The following is an 11995-nucleotide window of genomic DNA, read 5'->3' on the forward strand; positions in this document are numbered from 1 at the left end:
CACAAAGATTCACCCAGAGGGCCGTCGGGACAAAGGTCCTTTCAGCCCCCAATCCGTGAATCACTCGCGGGTGCTCCACGAGCCGACCCGACTTTAGTCACCACATGTATCATGTATAAAGTATATAGTATAAACCCGTTATCACGGCCCGATAGTATAGCATGGCAGACGGACAAGAATGTAGGGCCAATGATGGAATACTAGCATCCTATACTAAGCAGGTAGGATTGCAGGTAAAGGTAACAACAGTAGTAGCAAGGACAGGCTATGCATCATGATAGGATTAACGGATAATAGTAACATGCTATACTACTCTAATGCAAGCATTAGAGAGTAGAATAGGCGATATCTGGTGATCAAGGGGGGGGGGCTTGCCTGGAAGCTCAGCCGAGAAGGAGGGGTCGTCAACACCGTAGTCGTACTGGGTAGCAGCGGCGTCGGTCTCGGTGTCTAGCGAGAGAAGAGGGGGAAGAAACAATAAATACAATGCAAACAAATGCATGACGATGCATGACATGACAAAGCGTGACGCTAGGTGTGCCCAATCGCGGTAGAAGGTGATACCGACGAAGGGGGAAACATCCGGGAAAGTATCCCTGGTGTTTCGCGTGTTCGGATAGATGAACCGGAGGGGGGAAGTTGCGAGTTCGATAGGTTAGGGATGTGAGTCGGACGAACGAGCTGCGTATCCGGATTCGTCTCGTCGTTCTGAGCAACTTTCATGTAGAAACTATTTTCATCTGAGCTACAGTTTATTTTATATGATTTTCTAAAGCTTTAAATCATTTTTAGAATTTATTTAATTAATTTAATTCAACATTATCCAGAACAGTACATGCTGACGTCATCATGACGTCAGCAGTCAACAGAGGTGTTGACTGGTCAAACTGACGTGTGGGTCCAGTGGGACCCACCTGTCAAACACTGTTTATGTTAATCAAGGTTTAGGTTAATTAGTTAGGCTTAATTAGTTAACTAAAATGATTAGGTTAAACTAATACAGAATTAATTAATTAATTAATTATTATTTTAAATTCTTTTCTTTTCTTTTTTAATAGGGGTGTGGGGGCCCCACTGGGCAGTGGCCCATAGGGCCAAATCGGGTGCGGGCGTGCGGGTACCGGGCACGGGCATGCAGGCGTGGTGGCCGGCGCCCGACAAGGCGCCCGTGGGGGTGCCGGCGAGGCACGGAGCGGGGCGGGGCCTCGGTGATGCGCGGGCGGCCGCCGGAGGCCGAAGCGATGCAGAAGCAGCAGTGGAAGTGGTAACGGGGCTCGCCAGGAGGGGCGCGAGCGCGCGGATGGGTGAGCCTGCGCGCACTGCGGACGCAGTGGCGGCCGACGGGAACGAGGTGGGGCGGCTGTGTGGCGGAGCGAGCAGAGGAACGGCGGCACAACAGTGGGGGGTGTGAGTGGTGCGGTGAGCGCGGGCCGCGGCGAGGCAGGGTAGCGCGGGGGAAGGTGAGCCGGGGCGACGAGTGGCAGGGCCGCAGGCACTGTGCAGGGGGGCGATGCAGGCGCGAGGGAGCGGGACGGCCCGTGAGCGCGGCGCGGAGCCGAGGCGGAGGAGGCGAGTTTAGGGGGGGAATGTAGCGGCGCTGACATCGGTGACGGGGAGCCGCTCGTTGACGCCGGAGGGGGTTGGGGCGGAGCTAATCGACGGGGAGGACGACGGCGGCCGAAGGCGAGGAAGTGGACGCGCGCGTCGTCGTGGTGACCTCCTGGCTCCGATCCAGCGGCTTAGTCAAAGCAGGGGAGCACCACAGAGCTTCTTGACGTGTTACAAGGGCGCGGGGTCGACGGGGAGCGCGGCGGGGAGGCAGCCCATTGCAACGGCGGCGGCGGGTCTACGCTGTGGGGAGGAGAGGGGCGAGAGGAGGGGATGAGGAACGTGCTAGGGTTCCAGGGGGCTCGTGTTGGAAATATGCCCTAGAGGCAATAATAAAATGGTTATTATTATATTTCCTTGTTCATGATAATTGTCTATTGTTCATGCTATAATTGTGTTATCCGGAAATCGTAATACATGTGTGAATACATAGACCACAACATGTCCCTAGTGAGCCTCTAGTTGACTAGCTCGTTGATCAACAGATAGTCATGGTTTCCTGACTATAGACATTGGATGTCATTGATAACGGGATCACATCATTAGGAGAATGATGTGATGGACAAGACCCAATCCTAAGCATAGCGCAAAGATCGTGTAGTTCGTTTGCTAGAGCTTTTCCAATGTCAAGTGTCTTTTCCTTAGACCATGAGATCGTGTAACTCCCGGATGCCGTAGGAGTGCTTTGGGTGTACCAAACGTCACAACGTAACTGGGTGACTATAAAGGTACACTACAGGTATCTCTGAAAGTGTCTGTTGGGTTGACACGGATCGAGACTGGGATTTGTCACTCCATATGACGGAGAGGTATCTCTGGGCCCACTCGGTAATGCATCATCATAATGAGCTCAAAGTGTCCAAGTGGTTGGTCACGGGATCATGCATTACGGTACGAGTAAAGTGACTTGTCGGTAACGAGATTGAACAAGGTATTGGGATACCGACGATCGAATCTCGGGCAAGTAACGTACCGATTGACAAAGGGAATTGTATACGGGATTGATTGAATCCTCGACATCGTGGTTCATCCGATGAGATCATCGTGGAAGATGTGGGAGCCAACATGGGTATCCAGATCCCGCTATTGGTTATTGACCGGAGAGTCGTCTCGGTCATGTCTGCATGTCTCCCGAACCCGTAGGGTCTACACACTTAAGGTTCGGTGACGCTAGGGTTGTAGAGATATTAGTATGCGGAAATCCGAAAGTTTTTCGGAGTCTCGGATGAGATCCCGGACGTCACAAGGAGTTCCGGAATGGTCCGGAGGTGAAGAATTATATATAGGAAGTCCAGTTTCGGCCACCGGGAAAGTTTCGGGGGTCACCGGTATTGTACCGGGACCACCGGAAGGGTCCCGGGGGTCCACCGGGTGGGGCCACCTATCCCGGAGGGCCCCATGGGCTGAAGTGGGAAGGAAACCAGCCCCTAGTGGGCTGGTGCGCCCCCCTTGGGCCTCCCCTGCGCCTAGGGTTGGAAACCCTAGGGGTGGGGGCGCCCCACTTGGCTTGGGGGGCAAGCCACCCCCCTTGGCCGCCGCCCCCCTGGAGATTGGATCTCCCAGGGGCCGGCGCCCCCCATGGCCCCTATATATAGTGGAGGGGAGGGAGGGCAGCTGCACCACAGCCCCTGGCGCCTCCCTCTCCCTCCCGTGACACCTCTCCCTCTCACTGAGCTTGGCGAAGCCCTGCCGAGATCCCCGCTACTTCCACCACCACACCGTCATGCTGCTGGATCTTCATCAACCTCTCCTTCCCCCTTGCTGGATCAAGAAGGAGGAGACATCACTGCTCCGTACGTGTGTTGAACGCGGAGGTGCCGTCCGTTCGGCGCTCGGTCATCGGTGATTTGGATCACGACGAGTACGACTCCATCAACCCCGTTCACTTGAACGCTTCCGCTCGCGATCTACAAGGGTATGTAGATGCACTCCTCTCTCTCGTTGCTAGATGACTCCATAGATTGATCTTGGTGATGCGTAGAAAAATTTTAATTTCTGCTACGATCCCCAACAGTGGCATCAGAGCTAGGTCTATGCGTAGTTTCTATGCACGAGTAGAACACAAACTTGTTGTGGGCGTAGATGTTATCAATTTTCTTGCCACTACTAGTCTTATCTTGTTTCGGCGGCATCGTGGGATGAAGCGGCCCGGACCAACCTTACACGTACGCTTACGTGAGACAGGTTCCACCGACTGACATGCACTAGTTGCATAAGGTGGCTAGCGGGTGTCTGTCTCTCCCACTTTAGTCGGAACGGATTCGATGAAAAGGGTCCTTATGAAGGGTAAATAGAAATTGGCATATCACGTTGTGGTTTTGGCGTAGGTAAGAAACGTTCTTGCTAAGAAACCTATAGCAGCCACGTAAAAACTTGCAACAACAATTAGAGGACGTCTAACTTGTTTTTGCAGCATATGCCGTGTGATGTGATATGGCCAAAAGGATGTGATGAATGAAATATATGTGATGTATGAGATCATGTTCTTGTAATAGGAATCACGACTTGCATGTCGATGAGTATGACAACCGGCAGGAGCCATAGGAGTTGTCTTTATTTTTTGTATGACCTGCGTGTCATTGAATAACGCCATGTAAATTACTTTACTTTATTGCTAAACACGTTAGCCATAGAAGTAGAAGTAATTGTTGGCGTGACAACTTCATGAAGACACGATGATGGAGATCATGATGATGGAGATCATGGTGTCATGCCGGTGATGAAGATGATCATGGCGCCCCGAAGATGGAGATCAAAAGGAGCAAAATGATATTGGCCATATCATGTCACTATTTGATTGCATGTGATGTTTATCATGTTTTACATCTTATTTGCTTAGAACGACGGTAGCTTAAATAAGATGATCCCTCGCAATAATTTCAAGAAAGTGTTCCCCCTAACTGTGCACCATTGCGAAGGTTCGTTGTTTCGAAGCACCACGTGACGATCGGGTGTGATAGATTCTAACGTTCGAATACAACGGGTGTAAGCCAGATTTACACACGCAATACACTTAGGTTGACTTGACGAGCCTAGCATGTACAGACATGGCCTCGGAACACGGAAGACCGAAAGGTCGAGCATGAGTCGTATAGAAGATATGATCAACATGAAGATGTTCACCGATGTTGACTAGTCCGTCTCACGTGATGATCGGACACGGCCTAGTTGACTCGGATCATGTTTCACTTAGATGACTAGAGGGATGTCTATCTGAGTGGGAGTTCATTGAATAATTTGATTAGATGAACTTAATTATCATGAACTTAGTCTAAAATCTTTACAATATGTCTTGTAGATCAAATGGCCCACGCTAATGTTGCCCTCAACTTCAACGCGTTCCTAGAGAAAACCAAGCTGAAAGATGATGGCAGCAACTATACGGACTGGGTCCAGAACCTGAGGATCATCCTCATAGCTGCCAAGAAAGATTATGTCCTAGAAGCACCGCTAGGTGACGCACCCATCCCAGAGAACCAAGACGTTATGAACGCTTAGCAGTCACGTGCTGATGATTACTCCCTCGTTCAGTGCGGCATGCTTTACAGCTTAGAACAGGGGCTCCAAAAGCGTTTTGAGCAACACGGAGCATATGAGATGTTCGAAGAGCTGAAAATGGTTTTCCAAGCTCATGCCCGGGTCGAGAGATATGAAGTCTCCGACAAGTTCTTCAGTTGTAAGATGGAGGAAAATAGTTCTGTCAGTGAGCACATACTCAAAATGTCTGGGTTACACAACCGCTTGACTCAGCTGGGAGTTAATCTCCCGGATGATGCGGTCATTGACAGAATCCTTCAGTCGCTTCCACCGAGCTACAAGAGCTTTGTGATGAACTTCAATATGCAGGGGATGGAAAAGACCATTCTTGAGGTATATTCAATGCTGAAATCAGCGGAGATAGAGATCAAAAAGGAACATCAAGTGTTGATGGTAAATAAAACCACTAAGTTCAAGAAAGGCAAGGGTAAGAAGAACTTCAAGAAGGACGGCAAGGGAGTTGCCGCGCCCGGTAAGCCAGTTGCCGGGAAGAAGCCAAAGAATGGACCCAAGCCTGAGACTGAGTGCTTTTATTGCAAGGGAAGTGGTCACTGGAAGCGGAACTGCCCCAAATACTTAGCGGACAAGAAGGCCGGCAACACCAAAGGTATATGTGATATACATGTAACTGATGTGTACCTTACCAGTACTCGTAGTAGCTCCTGGGTATTTGATACCGGTGCGGTTGCTCATATTTGTAACTCAAAACAGGAGCTGCGGAATAAGCGGAGACTGGCGAAGGACGAGGTGACGATGTGCGTCGGGAATGGTGCCAAGGTCGATGTGATCGCCGTCGGCACGCTACCTCTACATTTACCTACGGGATTAGTTTTAAACCTCAATAATTGTTATTTAGTGCCAGCTTTGAGCATGAACATTGTATCAGGATCTCGTTTAATGCGAGATGGCTACTCATTTAAATCCGAGAATAATGGTTGTTCTATTTATATGAGAGATATGTTTTATGGTCATGCCCCGCTGGTCAATGGTTTATTCTTAATGAATCTCGAACGTGATGTTACACATATTCATAGTGTGAATACCAAAAGATGTAAAGTTGATAACGATAGTCCCACATACTTGTGGCACTGCCGCCTTGGTCACATTGGTGTCAAGCGCATGAAGAAGCTCCATGCAGATGGACTTTTGGAGTCTCTTGATTACGATTCATTTGACACGTGCGAACCATGCCTCATGGGTAAGATGACCAAGACTCCGTTCTCTGGAACAATGGAGCGAGCAACCAACTTATTGGAAATCATACATACCGATGTGTGCGGTCCAATGAGTGTTGAGGCTCGCGGTGGCTATCGTTATGTTCTCACTCTCACTGATGACTTGAGTAGATATGGGTATGTCTACCTAATGAAACACAAGTCTGAGACCTTTGAAAAGTTCAAGGAATTTCAAAGTGAGGTTGAGAATCAACGTGACAGGAAAATAAAATTCTTACGATCAGATCGTGGAGGGGAATATTTGAGTCACGAATTTGGTACACACTTAAGGAAATGTGGAATAGTTTCACAACTCACGCCGCCTGGAACACCTCAGCGAAATGGTGTGTCCGAACGTCGTAATCGCACTCTATTGGATATGGTGCGATCTATGATGTCTCTTACCGATCTACTGCTCTCATTTTGGGGCTATGCTTTAGAGACTGCGCATTCACTTTAAATAGGGCTCCGTCGAAATCCGTTGAGACGACACCGTATGAATTATGGTTTGGGAAGAAACCTAAGCTGTCGTTTCTAAAAGTATGGGGATGCGATGCTTATGTCAAGAAACTTCAACCTGAAAAGCTCAAACCCAAGTCAGAAAAATGCGTCTTCATAGGATACCCTAAGGAAACCATTGGGTATACCTTCTACCTCAGATCTGAAGGCAAGATCTTTGTTGCCAAGAACGGGTCCTTTCTGGAGAAAGAGTTTCTCTCGAAAGAAGTGAGTGGGAGGAAAGTGGAACTTGATGAGGTGATAGTCACCCCTTCCGAACCAGAAAGTAGCACAGCGCGGGAAGATGTTCCTGTGGCGCCTGCACTGACTGGGGATGAAGTTAATGATGATGATCATGAAGCTTCAGATCAAGTTACTGCTGAACTTCGTAGGTCCACAAGGACACGTTCCGCACCAGAGTGGTACGGAAACCCTGTCCTAGAAATCATGTTGTTAGACAACGGTGAACCTTCGAACTATGAAGAAGCAATGGCGGGCCCAGATTCCGACAAATGGCTAGAAGCCATGAAATCCGAGATAGGATCCATGTATGAAAACGAAGTATGGACTTTGACTGACTTGCCCGATGATCGGCGAGCCATAAAAAATAAATGGATCTTTAAGAAGAAGACAGACGCGGATGGTAATGTGACCATCTATAAGGCTCGACTTGTCGCTAAGGGTTATCGACAAGTTCAAGGGGTTGACTACAATGAGACTTTCTCACCCGTAGCGAAGCTGAAGTCTGTCCGAATCATGTTAGCAATTGCCGCATTCTATGATTATGAGATATGGCAAATGGATGTCAAAACGACATTCCTTAATGGCTTTCTTAAGGAAGAATTGTATATGATGCAGCCGGAAGGTTTTGTCGATCCTAAGAATGCTAACAAGGTATGCAAGCTCCAGCGCTCCATCTATGGGCTGGTGCAAGCATCTCGGAGTTGGAACATTCACTTTGATGAAATGATCAAAGCGTTTGGCTTTACACAGACTTATGGAGAAGCCTGTGTTTACAAGAAAGTGAGTGGGAGCTCTGTAGCATTTCTCATATTGTATGTGGATGACATACTATTGATGGGAAATTATATAGAATTCTTGGAAAGTATAAAGGCCTACTTGAACAAGTGTTTTTCAATGAAGGACCTTGGAGAAGCTGCTTATATATTAGGCATCAAGATCTATAGAGATAGATCAAGACGCCTCATTGGTCTTTCACAGAGTACGTACCTTGACAAGATATTGAAGAAGTTCAATATGGATCAGTCCAAGAAGGGGTTCTTGCATGTATTGCAAGGTGTGCAATTGAGCACGGCTCAATGCACGACCATGGCAGAAGATAGAGAAAAGATGAGTGTCATCCCCTACGCCTCGGCCATAGGGTCTATTATGTATGCCATGCTGTGTACCAGACCTGATGTAAACCTTGCCGTAAGTTTGGTAGGAAGGTACCAAAGTAATCCCGGCATGGAACGCTGGACAGCGGTCAAGAATATCCTGAAGTACCTGAAAAGGACTAAGGATATGTTTCTCGTATATGGAGGTGACGAAGAGCTCGTCATAAAGGGTTACGTCGACGCTAGCTTCGCACAGATCTGGATGACTCTAAGTCACAAACCGGATACGTGTATATTTTGAATGGTGGCGCAGTAAGCTGGTGCAGTTGCAAGCAAAGCGTCATGGCGGGATCTACATGTGAAGCGGAGTACATGGCGGCCTCAGAGGCAGCACAAGAAGCAATCTGGATAAAGGAGTTCATTACCGACCTAGGGGTGATTCCCAATGCGTCGGGCCCGATGACTCTCTTATTTGACAACACTGGAGCTATTGCCCTTGCCAAGGAGCCCAGGTTTCACAGGAAGACCAGGCATATCAAGCGTCGCTTCAACTCCATTCGTGAAAATGTTCAAAATGGAGACATAGATATTTGTAAAGTACATACGGACCTGAATGTAGCAGATCCGTTGACTAAACCTCTCCCTAGAGCAAAACATGATCAACACCAGAACTCTATGGGTGTTCGATTCATCACAATGTAACTAGATTATTGACTCTAGTGCAAGTGGGAGACTGTTGAAAATATGCCCTAGAGGCAATAATAAAATGGTTATTATTATATTTCCTTGTTCATGATAATTGTCTATTGTTCATGCTATAATTGTGTTATCCAGAAATCGTAATACATGTGTGAATACATAGACCACAACATGTCCCTAGTGAGCCTCTAGTTGACTAGCTCGTTGATCAACAGATAGTCATGGTTTCCTGACTATAGACATTGGATGTCATTGATAACGGGATCACATCATTAGGAGAATGATGTGATGGACAAGACCCAATCCTAAGCATAGCGCAAAGATCGTGTAGTTCGTTTGCTAGAGCTTTTCCAATGTCAAGTATCTTTTCCTTAAACCATGAGATCGTGTAACTCCCGGATGCCGTAGGAGTGCTTTGGGTGTACCAAACGTCACAACGTAACTGGGTGACTATAAAGGTACACTACAGGTATCTCTGAAAGTGTCTGTTGGGTTGACACGGATCGAGACTGGGATTTGTCACTCCGTATGACGGAGAGGTATCTCTGGGCCCACTCGGTAATGCATCATCATAATGAGCTCAAAGTGTCCAAGTGGTTGGTCACGGGATCATGCATTACGGTACGAGTAAAGTGACTTGTCAGTAACGAGATTGAACAAGGTATTGGGATATCGACGATCGAATCTCGGGCAAGTAACGTACTGATTGACAAAGGGAATTGTATACGGGATTGATTGAATCCTCGACATCGTGGTTCATCCGATGAGATCATCGTGGAACATGTGGGAGCCAACATGGGTATCCAGATCCCGCTGTTGGTTATTGACCGGAGAGTCGTCTCGGTCATGTCTGCATGTCTCCCGAACCCGTAGGGTCTACACACTTAAGGTTCGGTGACGCTAGGGTTGTAGAGATATTAGTATGCGGAAATCCGAAAGTTGTTCGGAGTCTCGGATGAGATCCCGGACGTCACAAGGAGTTCCGGAATGGTCCGGAGGTGAAGAATTATATATAGGAAGTCCAGTTTCGGCCACCGGGAAAGTTTCGGGGGTCACCGGTATTGTACCGGGACCACCGGAAGGGTCCCGGGGGTCCACCGGGTGGGGCCACCTATCCCGGAGGGCCCCATGGGCTGAAGTGGGAAGGGAACCAGCTCCTAGTGGGCTGGTGCGCCCCCCTTGGGCCTCCCCCTGCGCCTAGGGTTGGAAACCCAAGGGGTGGGGGGCGCCCCACTTGGCTTGGGGGGCAAGCCACCCCCCTTGGCCGCCGCCCCCCTGGAGATTGGATCTCCCAGGGGCCGGCGCCCCCCATGGCCCCTATATATAGTGGAGGGGAGGGAGGGCAGCCGCACCACAGCCCCTGGCGCCTCCCTCTCCCTCCCGTGACACCTCTCCCTCTCACTGAGCTTGGCGAAGCCCTGCCGAGATCCCCGCTACTTCCACCACCACGCCGTCGTGCTGCTGGATCTTCATCAACCTCTCCTTCCCCCTTGCTGGATCAAGAAGGAGGAGACGTCGCTGCTCCGTACGTGTGTTGAACGCGGAGGTGCCGTCCGTTCGGCGCTCGGTCATCGGTGATTTGGATCACGACGAGTACGACTCCATCAACCCCGTTCACTTGAACGCTTCCGCTCGCGATCTACAAGGGTATGTAGATGCACTCCTCTCTCTCATTGCTAGATGACTCCATAGATTGATCTTGGTGATGCGTAGAAATTTTTTAATTTCTGCTACGATCCCCAACAGCTCGGGGGGTGCTCTTAACTGCCGCGGGGAGGCGCTGGGTGGCCGGCGTGTGGCCTCCCGCGGCCACGGACGACGCACGGCCGTCCAACAGGGCGCGTGAACAGGAGGTTGGAGATAAGGGGGTTAGTGGACTGGATGTGTATTGTAGCAATGGGCTACAGTGCATAGTGCAGCTTTAGACTTTCTCCTAACTTTTTATTTTACTTTTTTCTGCGTTCTTTTATTTCTTTAATGGTTACAGTTTTATAAAATAAACTAACGGTTCCTAGATTAGTATTACTATATTTACTACTGCCACATTAATTTGGGTAACTATACAAAATAGTTTAACATTTTATAAATAATAAGAGGCATTCATTAAATTGGTTAAGCCGTTGTTTCATTCACATTTGAGTATTTAAACATCTTATAAAAGTGTGGTTTATCCTCCTAAATTACCTATGCATTATTTGGCACTACCCAAACATTTTATTTTTATTGTTTGAAAATTTCGTTGTTTGCCTTTAATTAAAATTTGAATTTGAATCGTTTTGAACTAACGCGAGATTAGCAACAGTAATCGAGGTGACGTGGCATCATTAGCAGAGGTTCACTGTAGCTTAAATATCCGGGCGTCACAATTCTCCTTCACTACAAGAAATCTCGTCCCGAAATTTTAAGAGGTGGAGTAAGGGGGAAAGACTAGGTTACGAAATTCTAACGGATCTTCATAGCAAGACCATTGTCACCACGGGTATTCATAGCAAGACATACATCAAGTGCTCTCAAATCCATAAAAGTATTCAATCCACTAAAACGAAATCTCAAAGGAAAATCTCAATTCATCACAACAAGATAGAGAGGGGAGAACACCATATGATCCGACTATATTAACAAAGCCCGTGATACATCAAGATCGTGACATCTCAAGAACACGAGAGAGAGAGAGAGAGAGATTAAACACATAGCTACTAGTACAAGCCCTCAGCCCCGAGGGTGGACTACTCCCTCCTCATCATGGTGGCCGCCGGGATGATGAAGATGGCCATCGGTGATGATTTCCCCCTCCGACGGAGTGCCGCAACAGGTTCTAGATTGGTTTCTCGTGGCTACAGAGGCTTGCGGCGGTGGAACTTCTTATCTAGGGTTACCTCAAGGGTTTTTGGAATATTTGACAATTTATAGGGCGAAGAGGCGGTGCGGGAGGCCACCGAGGTGGGCACAACCCACCAAGGCGCGCCTGGGCCCCCAGGCATGCCCAGGTGGGTTGTGCCCCCATCGGGGCACCCCTCTGGTACTTCTCTGGCCCAACCTGGGTGTTCTGGTCCATAAAAATTCTCCAAAAAGTTTCGTGGTGTTTGGACTCCGTTTGATATT

Source organism: Aegilops tauschii, chromosome 2 (assembly GCF_002575655.3).
Source record: "Aegilops tauschii subsp. strangulata cultivar AL8/78 chromosome 2, Aet v6.0, whole genome shotgun sequence".
Taxonomy (NCBI): Eukaryota; Viridiplantae; Streptophyta; class Magnoliopsida; order Poales; family Poaceae; genus Aegilops; species Aegilops tauschii.